This window comes from Zerene cesonia, chromosome 26 (genome assembly GCF_012273895.1).
Source record: "Zerene cesonia ecotype Mississippi chromosome 26, Zerene_cesonia_1.1, whole genome shotgun sequence".
NCBI classification, from domain to species: Eukaryota; Metazoa; Arthropoda; class Insecta; order Lepidoptera; family Pieridae; genus Zerene; species Zerene cesonia.
Window position 1 is genome coordinate 5,584,597 of NC_052127.1, and position 21,637 is coordinate 5,606,233.

A 21,637-nucleotide genomic window follows, 5' to 3' on the forward strand; every position below is an offset into this window, starting at 1 on the left:
CAATAAAGCATACTTTATCAAACTGACGCAAACATTTCATCACTTTAATATAAAGAAAACTGAAATCTATCTAACAAAACCATCATTAGCACACGAATTTCATTAGGTCCCTATGTCCCTATTTATGCTTAATTTTTTGAAAGTACGCAACGGATTTTTTTTTAATAGATAGAGTGATTCAAGGGAAATGTTTATATTTATAATAATATCTATTTCTATTCTATTTATTTATTTATTTATAATGCTTTATTGCACAAACTTAGACAAAAACAGCAAGAATACAATAAAAAGAAAAAAAAAAGACATCGTTTGTGCAAGAGGCGGCCTTATTGCTTAACAGCAATCTCTGCCAGGCAACCTGGTTGGAAAGGAATTGTACGAAGTTCTGGGATAGTGAAAAGTAACAAATAATGGAAAGAAAAAAAAACTATCTAAGGATTATATGTATAACACTCCGCGTTTAACGCGTGCGAAGCCGCGGGCACAAGCTAGTTTACCATAATTCAAACTATAAAACACGACACACAAATACGTTCCAATAGACGCAAAAAGATGGAACATTATTAACCCGCGACTAATATTTCTAAAACACGTATAAGTTCAAAGAGTCCCATTATCTAGTTCTTTATTACACCAACTATTCATTCTGAATGGACCAAAACTGCCAATATCAGTCGTTAATAGCTTAGATAAAGATATTTAGAAGGATAATAGAGTTAGGGAAAATTTGAACTATGTGAACGCAGATAAATATCGATGAAGATAACTCTTTTCAGGAAGTGTTGTCACTTGAATCGGTAAAGTAATACCGATTTACTGAAGTATAAGACCAGGACTTCGTATTGTGATGTTGAGAAATCGGTCGTTGTTTTTGTAAATAGATTATATTAAACAGGGAATAAATGTAGAGCCAGTGAATTGAATGCTAATATATATAAAATTCTCGTTTTCACAATATTAGTTACCATACTCCTCCGAAAGGGCTGGATCGATTCTCATTAAATTTTATGTGCATATGGATAGGTCTGAGAATCAGCTAGCATCAATTTTTTATACCCATAAATGTAAGAGTAAAGCAGAACAGCGTTTGCCGGATCAGCTAGTATTTATATAAAAATCTAAAACTCATAAATGCGTCCATCAAGAGGTAAGAATAGAAAATATAGATTTTAAATGGCTTTTAACTTTAAGTTGTATAGTTTAAATTAGTTGCTATTGAGCGATAAAGCTGTTCTTTGCGTCTTATATCCTGTTTTTGTTTGAATTTCAATATGGGCAATAAAGAATACATAAATAATAAAGTTGCTTACCTTATAGTGATGAAACTAACATAGATTGGACAAAATAAACGACGCTATGTGGCATCTGTTAAACTCATAACAATTAATATAACTCACTGTAAAAACTTTTTCAAATTTATAACAAAAAAAAAAATCAACTAAAATGGTTTACAATGTTGTATCTCTGAAAAATAGATCACAAAAACTTGTCTCGTAAACATCGACCATAAATAATGTTTTTCGAAGTCTTCATTCTTGTGAAATGTCTTCATTTTTATTATCAGATCGGAACGCTTTTAAACGGAAGAAGCAAAAAGGTTGAGATAGTGCGCTTCTCTCGGACTCCTTGAGGTTTAATAAATCTTGTTTTGTCCTTAGAAATCAACTGGCTGGTAAATAACACTTCCTAACAATTGTAATCAAAAAATGGAAGACGGTGTTCTTATTATTTGAAATTTAGAACAAATTGATTTCTTATTTTTTTTTTTTATAGAATTATCATAGACATTACATTGTTATTGCGCGGAAATTTTTTAAAAGTAGAATCAAATCAAAATCAAATTGAAATGAATTGTTGGCATTGAGGCGAAATATACAAAGAGTGTTATCCACTACACAATAGTTATTGTTACGAATATATAAAGACCATTTAAGCTAACGAAATCTCCTTGGCTGTACCCTTTATCGCAAATCAAGTGGATTTCCGAAACGTCGCTACGTCATTAGTCAAGAGCCGTGTGATCGTTTGTTTTGCTGCGTTGTGACTTGCGTTTCATTGCTAAATATGTAACTACATTTGATTACGATTATTGTCACTAAATGCTCGTCCCGGCTCCGTCTGGTTATTAAGATTCCTGTGTTATAATAAGGGAGCATTTAATCGGGATGAAAAGTATCCTACCTATCACCCAAGTAAGTTCATACCCTGTCTGCATACGAAGTTTCTTAAGAATCCGTTCAGTAGTTTCGTGATTGACGGACACACATCCAAACAAACAAACATTCACATTTATAATAGTGTGATCTACTATTATTGAGTTGTGACAACTGCGACACATTTCAGCTTTTTCTACAATATCAAAGGGCATATACTACTGTATGCTATCTCTTTATACTGTGCTACTAAATATTTTTTAGTGCAAATTTAAGTCGTATATACATACAAACTAGATAAAATTTGCATCACAACTAGTACAGAGTCATAATTCAATAGACAAAATAACTTCTGAAGCTCAAACTAACGCAATTGCACATTCCTCTAGTGTACGAAGGGGTAAAGCGATTTGTTAGTTAATTGTTATTTGTAACTTTACACACTATCTAACTCTTAATAAATAGTAGTATCGCAAACACTTCCGATTTAGTGTTGCCACATAAGAGGACTTATATATATGGTAGATTTTCGAGTTGTCCCATAATCCTACTAATAAATGCGAAAGTTTGTAAGGATGTGTGTGTGTTTGTTGCTCTTTTACGCAAAAACTACTTAAACGAATGCAATAAAATTTTGTACGTAGACAGCTGGACAACTGGAATCACATATAGGCACTTTTTATTCCGATATTCTTACGGGATACGGACTTACGCGGGTGAAACCGCGGGGCGCAGCTAGTCTGCCATATTTGGTAGAAAAAACCGCCATCTATATAATTCTTACTCAGCTTTTTTTCTTTAAGCAATTTAGTATGGTTTTTAAAGTATTTTCCATACGATATCTTATGATAAATTCGTAAGACAATCTAGAGGAAAGATCAGTAGGAGAGATTATGTTAAGTATATTATTCTTATTTCATGCACAATACATTTATTTTATACTTTTTGAAGAGATACATTTAAAAGCTCATGTATTAGAAGATTTTAAAAATTAAAATTAGAACCTTAAGTTAAATTTAAAACGGCATAAAATGGATTGGCTTCTAAATTTAAATCCTATTTCTCTGAACGTCGAAGGTTGCTCTGAAAGCTGAGATCACTATTATATAAGTTTTGACTTAATGTTCAATTAAGCTGAGGATATTCCTGGAAGCCACTGGAAATGGTTAACATTTAACCGACTCAGAAAATAATGTAAATCAATCTGATGTGTACGTATGTTATATGTTAGAATTGTACAATACTTAAATGTATTTAGTCTATAACAGATTTTGAAAACGCATGCAAAATTTTATAAGAAATACATACACATGTATTTCCTATAAAGTAAGTATATTTATAAGTTTGTTTATATAACATATCTTTGTTTATATAATTCAAAAACGTTGTGTACTTATGTTCCAAGTAAGATACGATGCTTGATGATGAGAGTGCAAGTTTCATCATATAAGTTTCAGTACTTTTTGAGATACATCAATAAATAATAGCAATTATATACAATAAAATTCCTTCAGCCAGAATCGCTGATGTCATGTTAATTTTGTAGGCAATTTTATGTGTGTTTGTCTGTCGCTTATATCCTAAGAAGCCGCGTCTGGAACTAAATAAAGTTTTTTTAGCCCAGTTTCTGGATAAAATTTCATTTAATTAACTATTACCATCAACGCAATCAAAATGTTGTAGTGAAAATTCAAAATTAAAATTTTATCTTACTTCGTTCTATTAATTTCAAATTTATACTCGTTTTTAATTTAGAAGCCGTTCACTCCCTCCATTCATGTGTCATACTGGCACAGAATAAATAGCACTGGTCAGGCGCGCGAATGAAAGTACAGATTATAAATCGAGCGAAGCGACCACAGATAATATCATCATTTCTCTTGTTTATAGAGCAACTTGTTCTCGTAATTAACTTCTAGTTGTTCCTCGTAATTGTTTCATCTGTTATTGAAAATAAAATTTTTGTTTTCAAGTTATATATAAAAAATACCCAAAGCCAAATAATTGTAAGATTTTGCTTGGTTTGTTTTTCATTGTTTCACTATTGTTTTTGATTTCACAGCAAAAATATGGAATTAAACGTTTTATCTTCATAATTAAAATTCATGTAAATAAATTCAGCCGAATAAAGCAACATATAAGATGACACATCTCCTCATTAAAAATTTCATGCATCATACATTTCCGCGCAAATATTTCTAATTTTGACGCGAAATGCGAGTGTTGCCAGAATATAACTGTTGTTATATATTTTGACATTTTCAAACCGCGACTTTACCAGCTCCGAGTTATGGTGACAGGGAATAATTGCTGTCGTTTATTAAAATATCCCATTTCCAAGTTCCTGCGTGATAAATAACTTTTGTATTGTCCTACTCATTGCATTAGAAGTTGGTCTTTGAGTTCTATATTGTGAAATGACTGAGGAACTAGGACAACTATGGTACCTATATACCTAATATTATATATGACATTAGTAGTTTTGTGTCACAGAAAAGTTAATATTTGATTTACGCGATTTTACCGATTATGTATCACTAAAGACATAAATTATATAACAACGGTACAGTGTTCGTGAATCAAAAACGCTTTAACAACCTAAAATATGAAAAAAAAAACAAAACCATTATGTCAAATTTATAGTACTATTCCTGAAAGATGGAAAAGGGTCAGCCATTTTTCACCCCAGCGGTTCCGACAATAGAGTTGGATTGGAAATTCGTGATTATCAAACTGCTTCCTTTAGTTCAACTGACAGTCACCGTTTGATCCGAATGTAGCAAGTTTTCCTTAAACTCTTATTAGTAATTGGTCCCTTATAATGTCAATAATCGTACTACTTAGATATTGTGGAATACAATGTTATTTTAACCGATTAAAACACTATTTGAAAGACTTTACTGATTTGCGTTTCGTGCGTAAAATACTAATAATTTTATTCATCATCATCATCATATATGTTCCCGCTGCTGGGATACAGACCTCCTATGAGGGCTCAGGCTATAATCGACCATTCTGGCCAAGTGCTGGTTGGCAGATGTCAGATGACATCGAACTTTTTAATCCTCGGACATGCCGGTTTCCTCACGATGTTTTCCTTCACCGTTTCGAGCAGTGGTGATGTTATCCAAATGTGCAGATAAATTGAAAAATCACGCACGCTCGCCTTATCTCGAGCCCCGACTAATTGAATTTTAAGTTCGAGGTCCTCACCACTGAGCCACCATTGCTATTTAATAACGTATATCATATGTTTTGAATTATAATCCGGCATATCATTCGAAAACTCAAAAAGGGTTGGACAACATTTTCTTCTCGATCTATTTTTGTGTGTGCTTCAATAAATCTGCATCACACATACAACGATATCCCAATATCATAAACCAAAGTTATAATTAAAGTTTGTCTATCTGTCTCTTCTTCACGCGTTAACCGATTTGGATGAATTTTGATTTAATAATACTTTACAATCCATGAAATGACATGAAATTGGTTTTATCTCTTAAATCCCACAGGAACCGGAACTGTGCGAGAATGTCTATCTTATCCTTTCACTACGCGAGCGTAACCGCGTGCGGATAACCAGAATAAATGTATATATATATATATAGTGGTTTAACAGAAATACACATATAAATCTTCCTTTTGAATAACTCTATCCCTTAAAAAAACCCTATCAAAATCCGTTCTGTAGTTTTAAAGATCTAAGCTTACAGACGCGGGAATGGACTTTGCGTCATACTATGTAGTGACGATATACACTTACAAAAGTGATATTCCTGACTCTCCCACTAACACTGGACATTGGCGCAGTCCCTCCGTTGTGTGAAGCCATTAACAAAGAGAAGAAGAAGATATTATAACGCTATCCAATAACAAACACTAAAACACGGCGAAACAAAACATCGCATCAGTATAATTAATCGCAACAAGAGAACGACTTTTAAAAGGAGCGAGTTAATGAAGGAACGCTCAGCAAAGTCCAAGTTATTCAGAACATTGCTCGTTTAACCGTAGTCATTTACCTTACAGAGTTAAACTCCAGTAGTTAGTGATAACTTTGATTCTTTGCGACGGTTTTTTAAGTCCCAACTCAAATATTCGTTCGCTGGATATTTCTTTGAGTCGTGCGTTCGAAGCGTAGGTACACTTAGAAACCATTTGAACGGCTAAAGTGAGGCAGAAGGAGAAAATGTTGGAGGAGATTTTGTAAATTAGATCTAGGATGTATGCTTTATTAGTTTTTGCCCGCTGCTTCACACGCGTTAAATTCGGAGTAGTTTAATAAATTTTATTAACATATAAACCATCCCCTTGAATGCGTTTGAAAGAATTATCAACATCAAAATCGGTCCATCCGTTTGAGAGCTACGCTGCCTCAGAATAAAAAACACACACACACAAACCGGCCAACAGACATCGACCGCAAATTTCTAACACACTTCTTTTTACTTCGGGGGTTAAAAATACATTTTTTGTTTATCTATCATAGGCTCTTAGATTAGAAAAAATTTACACATAATTATATATCTATAGTATCGCTTTGTACACAACTCTGTTAATGGTTAATTTTCAAAAATAAATCTATACCTTCGCTTGTAATCTACAAATTTATCATATAAGTATATAGCACATATATATGTAAAATTCTCCTGTCAATGTGATTGTAACCAAACTCCTTCGAAACTTCGAGCGATTTTCATGAAATTTTATATGTAAATCATAGGTATGAAACCAGATTTTTGTGGACGAGTTCTAACAAGCACCCGTGGCCCCTTCACTTATGTGGCTCGACAGAATGCTGGAGTTTCAGTCGGTAGAAATCCGAAATAACCCACGACCTCTTCAACCGGGGGTCGTGGGTATCTATGCAAAATTTCCCCACTATAAAAAAAAAATATGAAATAAATATTAAACTTGTTATTTACACCCCTAATACATATAGCAAAACAACGCTTGCCGAGTCAGCTCGAATTACATGGAATTTAATCTAAAATCAGTCACCACAAGCTTCGAAACATGACACTTTAATACGTACAAATCTGATCACAATACAAAATTTAATAACAAAGGTGTATCATACGATGTAACAATTATACAGCAAGTAAAATTAACGTCAAGTTATTTTCCGAAGCGGGTTTTCAGTTCACGAAGCTGTTGAGGTGATTACACACTGTCGTTATTAGTTTAAAAGTTACGTATGCGTTTCAAGTTAATACACACACAGTCTAGTATTCCATATAGTTGTTTGACGAAGACGTAGGGAAACCCGCGGACGGTTGAGTTGCGGGGGGACCGAGCCCGAGCTACATACGCCATGTTGTTAACAGCTCGGGACACATCTAAGAGCTGCCGTGCGCAAGTATCAATTTTTACTGATCTGACTGGTTATTATTATATGATTTGAGTGATATGTTATTAAGTTAAGGAACAGTATATGCCATTTGTGCTATGCGAGACTGAAAATCATCATCTCATGTAACTTAAGAACTACATTTCCATCATTACTATTCGTCCAAGTCCGACTCGCACGTTTTTAATTAACTAAGACAGTGTAAAAGCCTCACAAATACATTCTCTAAGAATGTAAAATATAACATGGCTCCATCGTTCAGACTCCGCTTCGTTGACATATCGAGCCTCATGGAATTACCCTATATACTTAATTATTATCCGAGTTGCACCACCCACGTCTGTATAATACTAGCAGTTTAAAATCATGAATCATCAGTTTAAAATCATCAATCATCAGTTGGTTGAAAACCCATGGAGTTATCGAGTAATTAAAGCAAAAAAAAAAAAACAACATTCGAATTAAGAACCTCGATTTTGGAAACGTTTGTTAGGACCAAGGAGAGGAGTATAGACTATTTATATTCCAAAACAAAACATGAAGCAATCAAAAATTTTATATCTAGAGAGACTTAGCTATTGAACTAATAAAAGACCAATAGTAGAACTAATAAAAGCTCTTGAAATAAATGAAACCTGCGTTTATTAATAAAAGAATACTCGTAAAGGCTTCAATTTCAATCTCCTTATACCTGTTCAATGACACTCAACCCTTCTAACAATAGAAGAAACTACAGCTACCTAAGTTCAAAAACAAGCCAAGTAAACAAGGAATCTGGTATTTGATTTCCGACTGACCTAGTTCGCAAAATACTTGATTTGAATTATGAAATAGGGATGAATAATTCAAATCAATTCAAACGGAAAGCTGAATGTTTACAGCGCAAACAGTTTCTCATTTGCTGACGTTTATGAGGTTTCTTTTATTGGGGAAGTGATTAGATTCACCTTTTACTACTATATCGCATCTGTTTCAATACCTGGATATAATTTCTTTCCTACAAAATATGGTCAATGAAGTTCCTTGTGAGAATTCGCTCCAGATTTTATGGACTATATGGGACTATATCTATAACAACAATTCCCTATTACACAAAAAGATACGCGTCAATCGGTTAAAAACCCACGAAGGAATGGATTAACAAAAAAAAGCATTGAAATTGGTCATTTTAAGTCAAGCAAAAATATTGTAAAAATTCTTTATAGGATTGTATTGGATTGTTGTGATATTAGAGTTCACACCGACTTATTATGACTTTGCAAATGAGTTTTGACGGTTTTATAAAGGCAACGGTAATATTTTAATAAATTATTTAGAATTTTGTTAAACCTCTTTGGTTTTTTTATTTTATTTTCCATTTCAAAACCTATAAGCTTTGCGCTTCGCTCATAAACACTTCACATTATCGCGTATACTTACTCCAATTTCACCTCCCCTCTCCCTCCCCCTCACCCCTACTAGAGTTTTGCTTCCGCAACAAAAAGTACCTACAGCATGTCCTCGTCAAAGGTAATTCTTTAAAATGGATAAATGACAAGAGGAATTAAGGAAAGGACTGGGAAGGGTAAGGAAAAGTATATGGGCTTCTAGCTGCCCCACCCACCGAACGAAACACAGCAGTATGCTATTTCACGCCGGTCTTCTGTGGGGGTGCGGTACGTCCTCGGTGCGAGCTGGCGAATTCCTGCCGAAGCATGTTATTATTCCAACGCATTTTAATGCTTTCCTTTATGCTACATTAAGTGTTAATTTTATTTTATTTGCACTTATATTATCAAGACATATCTTAAATACCTTTCTTACTAACACACTCACTGACAACAAAAACTGTCGCAAAGACGCTCACGAAAGATGACACAATTCCCACCTCTACGAACCGCGGCGCAATACACCGCCATATTGGTGAATGTGGAATTTTCCCGCGTTTTTATTGGAAAACGTATATTTGCAATTTAACCGACAGATATTTCGTGTCCAACCCTTTCAGTGCCCGTTGCTCAGGTATCTTGTTACGATATCTGTTAGAAATATGCAATATCAAACCGGATAGACTCGACGTATATTGGGATTTAGTTAGTTCTCCCGTGCGTTTTTTGTCAATACCAAAATAATTACCAGTTTACAATGAAGGGATTTATACACAGTTTATAAGGTGACTTTGCGATTCGCCTGATGGTAAGCGATCTGCACAGCTCATGAACATTCGCATAGGTAGGGAGGTAGGACCTAGGTAATGAATAAGAAAAGTATTGACCACGGAATAAAGGAAGAAGGAAGGAATGATGGAAACAAAGAAGAGCTGGTCCAATTCGCGCCAAAACGTACACAACTCCCACACTCAAAATACTCACCTCACTTCGAAACGATTATTAACTAAGTCTCATAAATGAAACAGTGGACAAGACTTCTAATTAATAAATTCATAAAATTTTATTGATAAATAAAACAAATCCTATTAATATTATATATGCGAAAGTTTGTAAGTATGGATGTATGGATGTTTGTTACTCTTTCACGTAAAAACTACTGAACCAATTGCAATGAAATTTGGTACGTAGACAGCTGGATAACTGGAATAACATATAGGCAACTTTTTATTCCGATATTCCTACGGGATACGGACTTACGCGGGTGAAACCGCGGGGCACAGCTAGTATCAGATAAAAATGTTCATACAAAGTGTCGTCTTTGTAAGAATATTTCATCTCGATATAACCGCCAACAGATATAAAAAAGAACTATTTAAAAAGCAAAAGAATCTCGATCAAACAAAATTAAACATCAAAAGACTGCTCAGTATCTATTAATCACTTGTAAAAATAAGCTTAAAACATCTGATCTTTTTATAAATACATTTATTTTGTGTCGCTTTTGAGCCTCACAAATTTACCAGCATATAGACGAAGTTCCCAGGTTATATTATGCTTTTAAAGGGTTTATACAATAAATGAATGTTAATGGAAGGATAACTCAAACAAATACAAGTATTTCTATTCAAGTGATACTGAAACAATAAACGACACCGATCACTATATATATATATATATATATATATATATATATATATATATATATATATATATATATATATATATATATATATATATATATATATATATATATATATATATATATATATATATATATATATATATATTTCACAACTTATTTGATTATGACAATGGACGAATATTTGTTTTTCATTTCCTGATGCTCGGAATTAGTTGAAATTAATTACAGATAGTATTGAAGATTTTTGTCTAAACGTAACCTACATATTAATAAAAATTAACATTTAGGTTGTTTAACACTTAGGCCACACAAAAGAACGCACGAGCTCTAAAAAAAATGTTACAGGGGGTTTTAAGACACAGTGTATCCTGTCACTGACCCGCATTAAAGGTATAAAAAATAAACAATAACATAGATATGTAAATGAATAAATTTCTTACCCTTCTTAGTTCTTTCCTTCATTTCTTTCATCAATCCTTTCCTAATCCTTCCCAAATTAAAGTCGGCAATCCATTTGTAGAGGAGTAAGGTCTGCAGTTGACCTTGCGCCTCTCCAAATGTTTATGAGCGGTGGTAGCGCTTACCATCAGGCGACCCACCAACTCCATTGCCGACTATGACATAAAACAAAAACAAAACAAACAAACAGATAAAATAATATAGAGTGATAAGGATTCTTAACGAATTTAAAATACTTCACAAAATTAAGGAAATGGTTTATTGTTTCAAAACATGTGGACGGGAGGTAGAATAAAAAAAATTTAAACAGCGATCTGAAGCTAGTTTTCTAAATGTGCGTAATTGGACATTTCCATCCCAGGGCTCTAACCTTCAACACACAAGTACACACGACACTCAACCATAATATATATACATTAGGGTATAATTTCACTCGTTGCACGTATAACACTGCCATAAACAATTTATATTCAGCCTACAAAAATGTTACAAATTCAATTGTGTAGCACAATACGAAATTTTACAAGAACCTCTTTCCAACAGACATAATTTGTTTAAATTCCGCATTAATTACAGCGAGAATACACAAAGTTGTGAGGACTTTGAAATTAACAAATTTAATATTTCGTTATTCAATTTACACCAAGTGGTGACCTGAACTTCGTTTGAGCATTACGAATGACATTGTGGCGTGGTATTTCCATTTTTGGGTATTCAATGTTCCAAAGAACTAACTAGAAAGTAAATGAGAATAGAAACTTCATCAGGTGGACTTTGAATCGGCCTTAACATTTACGAATCCACTTATTTTTTGTGTTTTATTTTAATCAAAAGTGGTACTCGACGCCATCCGTTGAGAGGTGTTCAAATGTTTATTCGTTTTTTTACACAACAGAATAAAATGACAATATAATAGTATATGAGACATTGGTAGAGAGGCGATTGAACTGTTCTACTTACACACACTTCGTATTTTATCTTTTAAATAGGATCAAACTGCACATGCTGTGCAAATTTCATTAAAAACGGTTGGGTAGTTTAGGAGTTCAAAAATGACACGTAATTTATTATAAGATTAATAGCGCGCGGTTTACCCGCAGACAAACCCACGGGCAATAGCATATATTTATATAGCTCATATCTTATTCTGATGTATAAGATATATTATTATAAAGTTTCATTAAAACCCGTTCAGTAGTTTTTACGTTAAAAAGCAACAAACATCAAACCATCCATACTTACAAGCATTTCCGTTTATAATATTGGTAGAATATAGCAGACAATTTTAAGGAATATTGTTTTATAATGATATAATTGATAATTATTAATATAAAACAATGATGCAACGAATTAAGAAACCTTACAAGTCACTTTGTTTGTATAGAGGACACTTTTGGGCTTATGCGTTGTTGCCTGGTGGGGCTCGGAGAAAATCAGCATTATACCGACTTTATGGACATAACAGATGCTGAGTGGCCTCCCCTTTTAGATTGCCACACAAGTATGCGTATATGTTTTAGTTTTAATTTTGTTTTTTCATTTTATTTTTGTTTTCTTTATTTTTATTAATTTTATATTGTTTGCTGTTTTCTCTGTATTTTTCGTGTGGTGTGCTTAATAAATGTATATTATTATTATTAATAACCGACCGCATCAAAACGTCCATATTTTAACAATTAACCGTAACATTTACTTCGCACTGAAAAATATTTAGAACGTTTTTGTGTGAGGATTTCCTACTGAAACGATACTGAGCCGTAGTAAAAGTGCGTTATTACGACACTCTACATTAGGGCTGTAAATCATAACATTTCAAACAACTTAAAAAATATCAGCTTGTTCTCGAAGAATAAAAACGCTGTAAATCTGTAAATCTTTTGAGCTCCTTGTACTGATATACTCGAGTGGAAAAACAATAGTGAATTTGTTTTTTGTTAAATTGGGGCAACTGAGCTGATGGTTCGCCTGATGATAAGCGATCACCACCGCCCTTGCGCCCATGAACATTCGCAGAGTTGCCTCTGCAAATGCGCTGCCCGTTTTTATAGGGGTAAGGAAGGATTGGCGACGGGAAAAAAGGAATAGATTGGGCAGGGTGAAGAAAAGGAAAAGGAAATATAAATGGTAATTTAAATAAAAATATATGAACAGAGACTCCTTCGTACTCCTTTATGCTAAATATGAAATATGATTTATTGAAAACGGATCTGTAACTTTTGATATAAGATCTCGCAAAGCATTGTTGATTTCAGGAATATTATACAGAACGTAAGCCAAAGCTTATTTCACCCGTACACCCCCTGCGACGTAAGTTCTTACAACTGACTCACGTTCAGTTAACATTATGCAAAATTTAATGCTTTAAATCAGCCTTCAGCTTGCCTTTATATAGTCATAATTGCCTTTTACTATATGCTCACAAATCGTATAAAACGACAGCATTTGCGTCATTACAATGAAAAATATATTATGAAAATCAATGTTCTACTTCTAAAACATCTTTTCCTGAACTATATAACTAAAGTACGACGCTCACATTATAACGTATTATTCATTGAATTTAAATACGGTTTTTTGTTTAATAAAAAATTTTGCAATGTGGCAGCCCTGGTCCAACCACGACCCTAATAGTCCTTCCAAGACGCGACTTTTAAATTGTTATTTAGGTAACATTATTTTTTAATCTATCTACAGACTAGAGGCTTTAAATTTTTTTGATGACTGTAATAGAAAAGAAAATTACATTTAATATTTTAATAGGATGCTCTTTTCTTTCTACCACCGGAGTCCAAATTATACGATCTGTAGCAACATTTCTGAATCGCGCAAGTGAAATTTTTTCGCTACAGCGGCATATATACATATCAACAATTTTCGTTAACATACAAAACGAATTACTTTAAATATAATATAACAATATCAACAATTTTCGTTTAATTTACACAAAACAAATTACTCTAAATAAATAAATATAACCTCTTCTCATAAATTACTATCTAAGGGACTATAGGATATATATAAAGAACGAACGATTCAATCTAGTATCAAATCAATCAATCTAGAATCAAAGCTATTTGTATCGAAACATTCCATCCGATTTTTTGTTATTTCCAGCAATGGAAGACATATAGACCCTCTACTTCTCACATACGCGTTAACCACAGCACCAGGGAGGCCAATATCTATATAACACTAGCTGCGCCCCGCGGTTTCACCCGCGTAAGCGCTGCAATTGACCTTATGCCTCTCTAAATGTTCATGGGCGGTGGTAGCGCTTACTATCAGGTGACCCACCAGCTCCATTGCCGACTGCGACATAAAAAAAAATGGAATCAATATTTGCTTAATATATCACAGATAATTCAAAAACAGATGTTGAAAATTATAATTATCACGTGATAAGTAAACAAACTATCAGAAAATGATGGTCAGATTACCTATATGTATACTAGCTGCGCCCCGCGGTCTCACTGTATTAAGTCCGTATCTCGTAGGAATATCGGAATAAAAAGCAAGCATTGCCTATATTCCAGTTGTCCAGCTGTCTACGTACCAAATTTCATTGCATTCGGTTCAGTAGTTTTTGCGTGAAAGAGCAACAAACGCACACACATCCTTACAAACTTTCGCATTTATAATATTAGTAGGATTTCTATAATAAATTGCATAATGAAAAAGCATCTCTCCAAATCACAGGCTTATAACTGATTGAGCAGTATTACTCCCTGAATATCTTTTATACGGATGGCGTCTGAGTAAGTTTTCCCAGAATCTATTTAAACGAGGTCACATTGCCCTTATATTAAATTATAATATTTTTTCATAATAACAAAGTGCGAGAATTTTTAATATCGTTATATAATAAGATATCGATGTGTGTGTGACTTTATTAAACAACTAGCCGTCGCCCCGGCTTCACCCGTGGTACATATACTCAGTGTTCGAGTTTAAGTATTATTATTTTCTTTTAAAAGAACACTGACGTCCATAGGGGTAGGTTTCTCAAGATTCAGAAAGGGAAAGAACTATATGGCAACAAATTCCCAGCTGTATTAAAGCATCACGCTAAGGCACTACGTCAGTCGGTACAAATTTGCGGAGACATCAAATATGAAAACCAAAAGAAAAAAATTCCGTACTTTTTTTTAAAGAGAAAAGAGAATCATTTTGGGACCCTCGGTGAAAATATGTTCTTTATTAAACCTTAATACTAGCTGCCATTGCTAGTTATTCGATGTGTATATGAGTGGTTTTATTTTATCTACTATATAAAAATAAGTCGGGTTTTCCTTCCTGACGCTATAACTCCAAAACGCACGAACCGATTTCCACGGTTTTGCAGTCGTTGGAAAGGTCTCGGCCTCCGTGAGGTTTATAGCAAAGAAAATTCAGGGAAAATTTCAACAGAAAAACGGGAAATTCATTTTTCACATACAGCCATCTGGTAGCGAAACGAAGTTCGCCAAGTTTGCTAGTATTTATATAAATATTAAATACGACTATAATATTTTCATTTCTTCAAAATTATATAGAAATATTCAATATTCGTATCTTATTAGATAATAATCGTCCCTTATCGTCTTGTATTTAAAGATCAAAGATTGGTTGCCTAGCAACAGCGATTAGAGTTTCAAAGGACTAGAATTCTAGTAATTTTACTCGACTGCCAAAAGGAGGAATAAATAATATATTTTCAGGGTTCAATTTTCCGTGATAAAATCTGTAAGACGGTGAGTATGATCAATACAATCACACAAATTTTCCACTTTCGCATTCGTAGTATAACCTCTTTGTAGATTTTTACACGCTTTTAATTAGCTTCACCTGTATGTTTGTATGTTTGTTTGTTTGTAACCGACTTCTTCGGGCGCGATTTTGACCCACTTTAAACGGCCAGATTTCGTTCAAACTTTGTAGATTTATTGAGGACCGATGACAATACACTAATTTGATAAAATTATTCCATTTTTCAATTTGCAAAATATGATAAAAGCGTGTTTTTTAGTTTTTTTAAACTATTATTATTATTATTTATTTAGTCTTTGCGTAAGAACGGTTCATGAGATAGCCTGGTGACAGACACCGAAGACTTAGTTATGGAGTAACGTTTCTGTGTACGGAATCCCCTTGCGTACGGAACCCTAAAAATGCTGAATCACTGAAAAATTCTAGCTAGTATTTAACACGATACGTATGCAATCAAGCCGCCCATTCACACGCCGGATTTCAGTTATTTTTTCGTCTAAAAACTCAGATTCTGTGAACTTGAGTGTCTAATGATTATGGTGGATTCTTTCAAAACATAAAAGATGGAGGTCACACGTTATCTAACCTGTGTTTTCGTTTTAGTCTTATTTTAGGCCATAGATACTAATCTACCATTACTATCTCATCTATAAGTATATCCCTCGAAATATATTTTTATCAAATTTCAAGAGGCTTTCAATTTATCTTTTTTTTATATGAACTGTTTTAATTTTTAATTATAGAAACTTGCAACGTGCGATTTTCATCGGCTTCATTTCAGCTAGAGTCAATACAAAATAGAGGTATAATTTACTAGCATTCCGCCCCGGCTTCGCCAATGGTACATATACAAAGTATTCAGGGATCACTTATATATGTAGATAACGGCCACGTACATACATTACATCGGTCCTTAAGTTGCTGAGATTAGAACGTTCATACAAACTCTTCAGAATTATTTTATCAGGAAATAGGTATAGAAAATCAATACACACAAATTAATATTTCCAAAAATACGATTATAAACCTAGAAGACTTCTCTTAGTTCAGCTACGGCCATTATCTTAAAAATAAAATCAGTTAAACTTATTAGAGATATAGACTACAGAGACCTATAAGAGACCAACGAGGCTCCTTATTAATAATTCGATATACTAGTTAGAAATTTAACACCAATTAATAATCAGTGAACTATTGAGCTATTAATTAGAATACAACCGACATATAGAATAATATCGATATTCGTATTTAAGCATATCACAAACGATGTGGTACAATGCGTTTAAAAAAGACTAATGAATAATTTTAATATCTTCATAATCAAAACAACCACATCAAAACGTCAGAAGAACGTATAAAAAAGTAAGTTTACACATTAAAATTTACATAATGAAGTCATATATCACTGTATCTCGTGAGCTAAATATATAATTCCCTTCAATAAAAGCTTATAAAAACCAAATCTTACGTGATACGACGATAATTCAGTACACAAACTGGGCTAACGCGGCATGTCCTCGACCAAAATACACTTAGGTTATTTTCATCGCTCTGGCACGAAACGTTCACACACTTTATAATAACTAATTTACATACACTTTTATAGCACTAAAAGTTTCACTGGCACTGCGCGCGTAATTCTCACAGAACGCGACACGTCCTACCCCTGTTGCGGTTCGGGATCAACTGAGGAAATTCTCAATTCTGAAACTGCTCATGAAAACGCGTGAACCGTATCTCCCTCTCTTTCGCTCTTCACTGAATGCAGTGGTTTCAGATTGTTTAGAATCTAAATGACTTTTTGTTCAGTTTTTTTTTTCATAGCGCAGTGTCGTTTAAAACATCAATAGAAGGGCATAGACAACGGCTTAGAAAAGAAAACATTCGCGTTAGTCTTTTAAACGAATTTTTGAATAATGAAACAGCATTATTCGGGTGGATGCTGTAATCCACAATCTCATCAGCATTTAGTAGATTAACAGCTTCCTTACTCTGGTCCTATCTTGGCATATTCCGTTCGTCTTTTTAATCTTACTTGGCACATGATTATTTTGTAATCTTTCGCAAGCTTAGCTTAATATATTAACAAAAAACATACAAAGAGTCAAGCCAATCATTCGTTAGACCACCTACAGCGTAAAAATGAGTTATTTTCAACCATAAATGATCGGTATTCGAAGAACGAGATCTGACGTCACAGAAAGGCGGAATTCCTCTCTATGAGCGACATTACCATCATTTAATTGCCTTACTCTGTGGCTTACAAATAATCTTGTTAGTGCAAGTGATAAATTTCAGGCACTTAGGCGTAATACTAAAAGTTTGGACTCCCGCCTCCTTTAAGGCTACATTTTATGAGCCTTTTAACGTCGACGGTCTTTTGTGGATTTAACATTTCTCAGTTCTCGTCTACGAGGTAATTGGTAGGAGCAAATTGTATAGATCCAGTAGTAGATAGAAAAGTAAACCAAAATAATAATCTTATGGCTATAAAAATTAATCCCTATTTTCTTGGTCACGCCATCACGCGTGAACGGCTGGACCGAATGCAAAAATTCTTTCACCATTAGAAAGCTGCAATTACACTGAGTGACATAGGTTATATATGTACTACGGGTGAAACCGGGGCGACCAGATAGTTCTTTCTATTTAAAATAATATATTGACACACTGAAGATGAACTAAAACTGACGGCAGGCCCAAAATGGAGAAGGGTTGCTAGAGACAGAGTACAATGGAAATTGTTAGCGGAGGCCTTTGCCTAGAGGCACACTGACCTCAGAGATATTTTATAACTAAAGAAAGAACCATAATACAAAACAAAGAAGAAAGCACTCCAAGATAAGAGGCTTATTATTATTATATTAACACACTTATATTACCTTCCACTTATATAGAACCTGTATCTTTATGTGTAACCGACACGACACACATTCTCTACCCACTCTACACCTATAGGTTTAGTTATATTAAAAATCGGAGACAAGTAGTGTAGTCCCCGATCCTTAATTAATTCATGAGCTTATTTTATTACCCTGATTAGGATCGCCAGGAATAAAAATTTTCCTTACGTATACTGTATTAGAGCAAGTGAGGCAATTTAGATGATTCTGTCGTTTAAAGTCGTTTTTCAGTTTTTTTTTGTCTATAAAATTTGTTATTTTTTGCTTTATCTTTCCATAACTATGTAATCGTGTTTCACACGTTCATGGTATGCCTCTTGTAATGCTGTTTCCGACCGTATATATCCGTAGTCCGTATCCCGTAGGAATAACGGGATAAAAAGTGGCCTATATGTTATTCCAGTTGTCCAGCTATCTACGTACCAAATGACATTGCAATTGGTACAGTAGTTTTTGCGTGAAAGAGCAACAAACACACACATATCCTTACACACTTTCGCGTTTACAATATTAGTAGGATAGTAGGATTGTTTTCGTTATTCCATGCTGATTTTTTCAATGTTCTTATAACAATACGTGCATTTACGTAGGTAAGTCGTCATTAATCTAAAATTTCCACAGATATTGTAATAAATAAAACTAAAATACATCATAATCATAATAAAAAATACATTAAACGACCTTTAATCGACCTTACGCCTCTCCAAATGTTTATGGGTGGTGGTAGTGCTTACTATCAGGCGATTTTTTTTTCTTCATTATAGGGAAGCGCTTGACCTCGGTCTCGTCTGATGGCAAGCTGAGATGTGGTCTAAAATGGAGCGCGTTTCCCTAGAAGGTACCTGTTCTCTCTTTTCTTGAAGACCTCCAGATTGTACTAAATATACTAAATGAAAATACAAAAAAATATTTAGTTTAAAAAAATTTGAACCCACACCATAGAAAATACTTCAATATTGTGCCCATACGCTAACTTAAAATTCAGGGTCCTTACCTCTAAGCCATCGGTTCGTTAATAAAATAACACTGGTACTTATAACCTGTTTGTCCATCTGTCCATATTATTCATTCGTATAACGTTGGGAACTGTAAAACCATCTACAGCTGTGCTCTGTTTTAAAATTCGCAGTCTTCGCATATTTAAAGAGGTCTACTTCATCGGTTAGACACAAACAGAGCTACAAACTTAAACGTTATGTATTCACTCGCTTTTAACCACGGCTTCGCATGCGTTAAATTCGGATTAGTTTAGTAGGTGTACACATAAACCTTTCTCTCGAATCACTCTATCTATTATAGCTTTATCTAAGCATGCATACAAACATAGGGACAGACACGATAAGCGACTTTGTTTAGACAGACAGATAAACCGACAGTCAGTTACTTACACATTTATGTTATTTTTCGTAACACATATACAAAAACAGAAAGCCAATTCCCCATGAACATTATTATACACGTAAAATATTCCCTCTATTTCTCTAGCATTGATATTTTCCGCTCAAACATTGTTCACCTTTATTTAATTGTTTTTCCGTCAATTGTTTTTTTAAACAACCTATGTGGCACAAAAAATGGCGGCAATCGAGACCCGTTTTGTGGTTTGGCAGATTTCCATAAAGGTTGGGACCAGAAATCGTTTGAGTATGCTTGTGGTGGGCGCTGGACGGCTGACCCGAAAATAATTGAATTTTGAGCGTAATTGACGTATTTTGGATGTAAATAGGTCGAAACTCATGTAGAATTTTATATTTCTTACGTTTTGTGTATCGACGTTTCTTATTTCTTTATATAAATTGACTTCCACAGAGCTTAAAATTGAGATTAAGCGACATCGACTAAGAGGAAAATCAAAGGAAAATTATAGGAATCTTGAACTAGATTGGCCCTTGACGTGTCGCTGTATCTGTATGTATAGAAAGCAATCGCTATTAATTAGCTTCTATAAGGACTCGTGAGAACTTTTTCTCTGATATATTAAGTACACTTAACATCTAGTGGTTTTATTTTCTCACCCCACCCCTCTCTTCCCAAAACTAAATCCTGACTTTGCCCGTGAGATATAACTACTATAGCTATTATATGCAAGTAACGCCAAAGGATTGACCCAAATATGAAGAACGCCAATGTACTTCTACTTTATTAAATCGAATATCTCACATCTTTTAATTTTTAGCCTATGCTGATCCACTGCTCAGAAAAGACATCCCATAATTCCTCGGAGGAGCTTTTTCTGAGGTTATTAGGGTTTTTATACGACTTAGGTCGTTTTTAGCCCCCTCCACTCCCTATCCTGACTTAGCCCGTATATAAGTAAAGTATGTTACTATGATTATTGGATGCAAGCAACGCCAAAATATTTACACACACATGAAAAACGCCAATATACCTCTAGTATATATAGTTTATTAAATCGAATTCTCCCACATTTGCTGCTATTGTTGTGAATTACCTGTCATTTGTTAGCTTTGGTAAATGTTGCAAAGTGAAGCAAAGATTCAAACCGAACTGGGTCATGGTTATATCGCAAAACTAAATACATGTATTTTATTAGAATTCTTTATTCACGCGCTTTTATTAGCTACTTCTGTATGTTTTTGTGGGTCTATATATGTTTTTGTGGGTCTTTTGTGTGTATGTAACCGACTTTTGACTCGATTTTGACCCACTTTTAATGGGCAGATTTAATTCAAACTGTGAGCCCCAATCAACGATCTGATACAACAGAATATTTTATCTTATTGTCTTAGGATCGCCAGGATTACATTTTTTAATTGTATTACTTTAAAAAAAAACGAATATTTTATTTCATCAATATGGGTATTCTATCATTAATGTTGATTTTTTCTTTTTAACTATCTTTATTGTCGACATAAATTAAAAGTAACATTTATCGAGTTTTCGCGACGTCAAGCGCCTATTCTGCGTGAATAGAAGAGAGGGGGTAACCAGTCAAAGGTGAAACCATCCCAGCTCCTCGTCCAAATTACCTAATCATCTAGACTTCTAAA

The 21,637-nt window shown here is 33.9% G+C and overlaps 1 protein-coding gene across 3 annotated transcripts in view; it reads right to left on the reverse strand.

Annotated features, from left to right (window-relative positions):
• The window catches only part of LOC119837046, a 135,953-nt gene extending 118,534 nt beyond the window's left edge, over window positions 1-17,419 (reverse strand). For all 3 annotated transcript variants that reach the window (XM_038362535.1, XM_038362536.1, XM_038362534.1), the window contains exon 1: window positions 17,192-17,419. The gene's annotated coding sequence lies outside the window, so the exon portion shown is untranslated. The remainder of the gene's footprint in view (window positions 1-17,191) is intronic.
• Window positions 17,420-21,637: the final 4,218 nt, after the last annotated feature.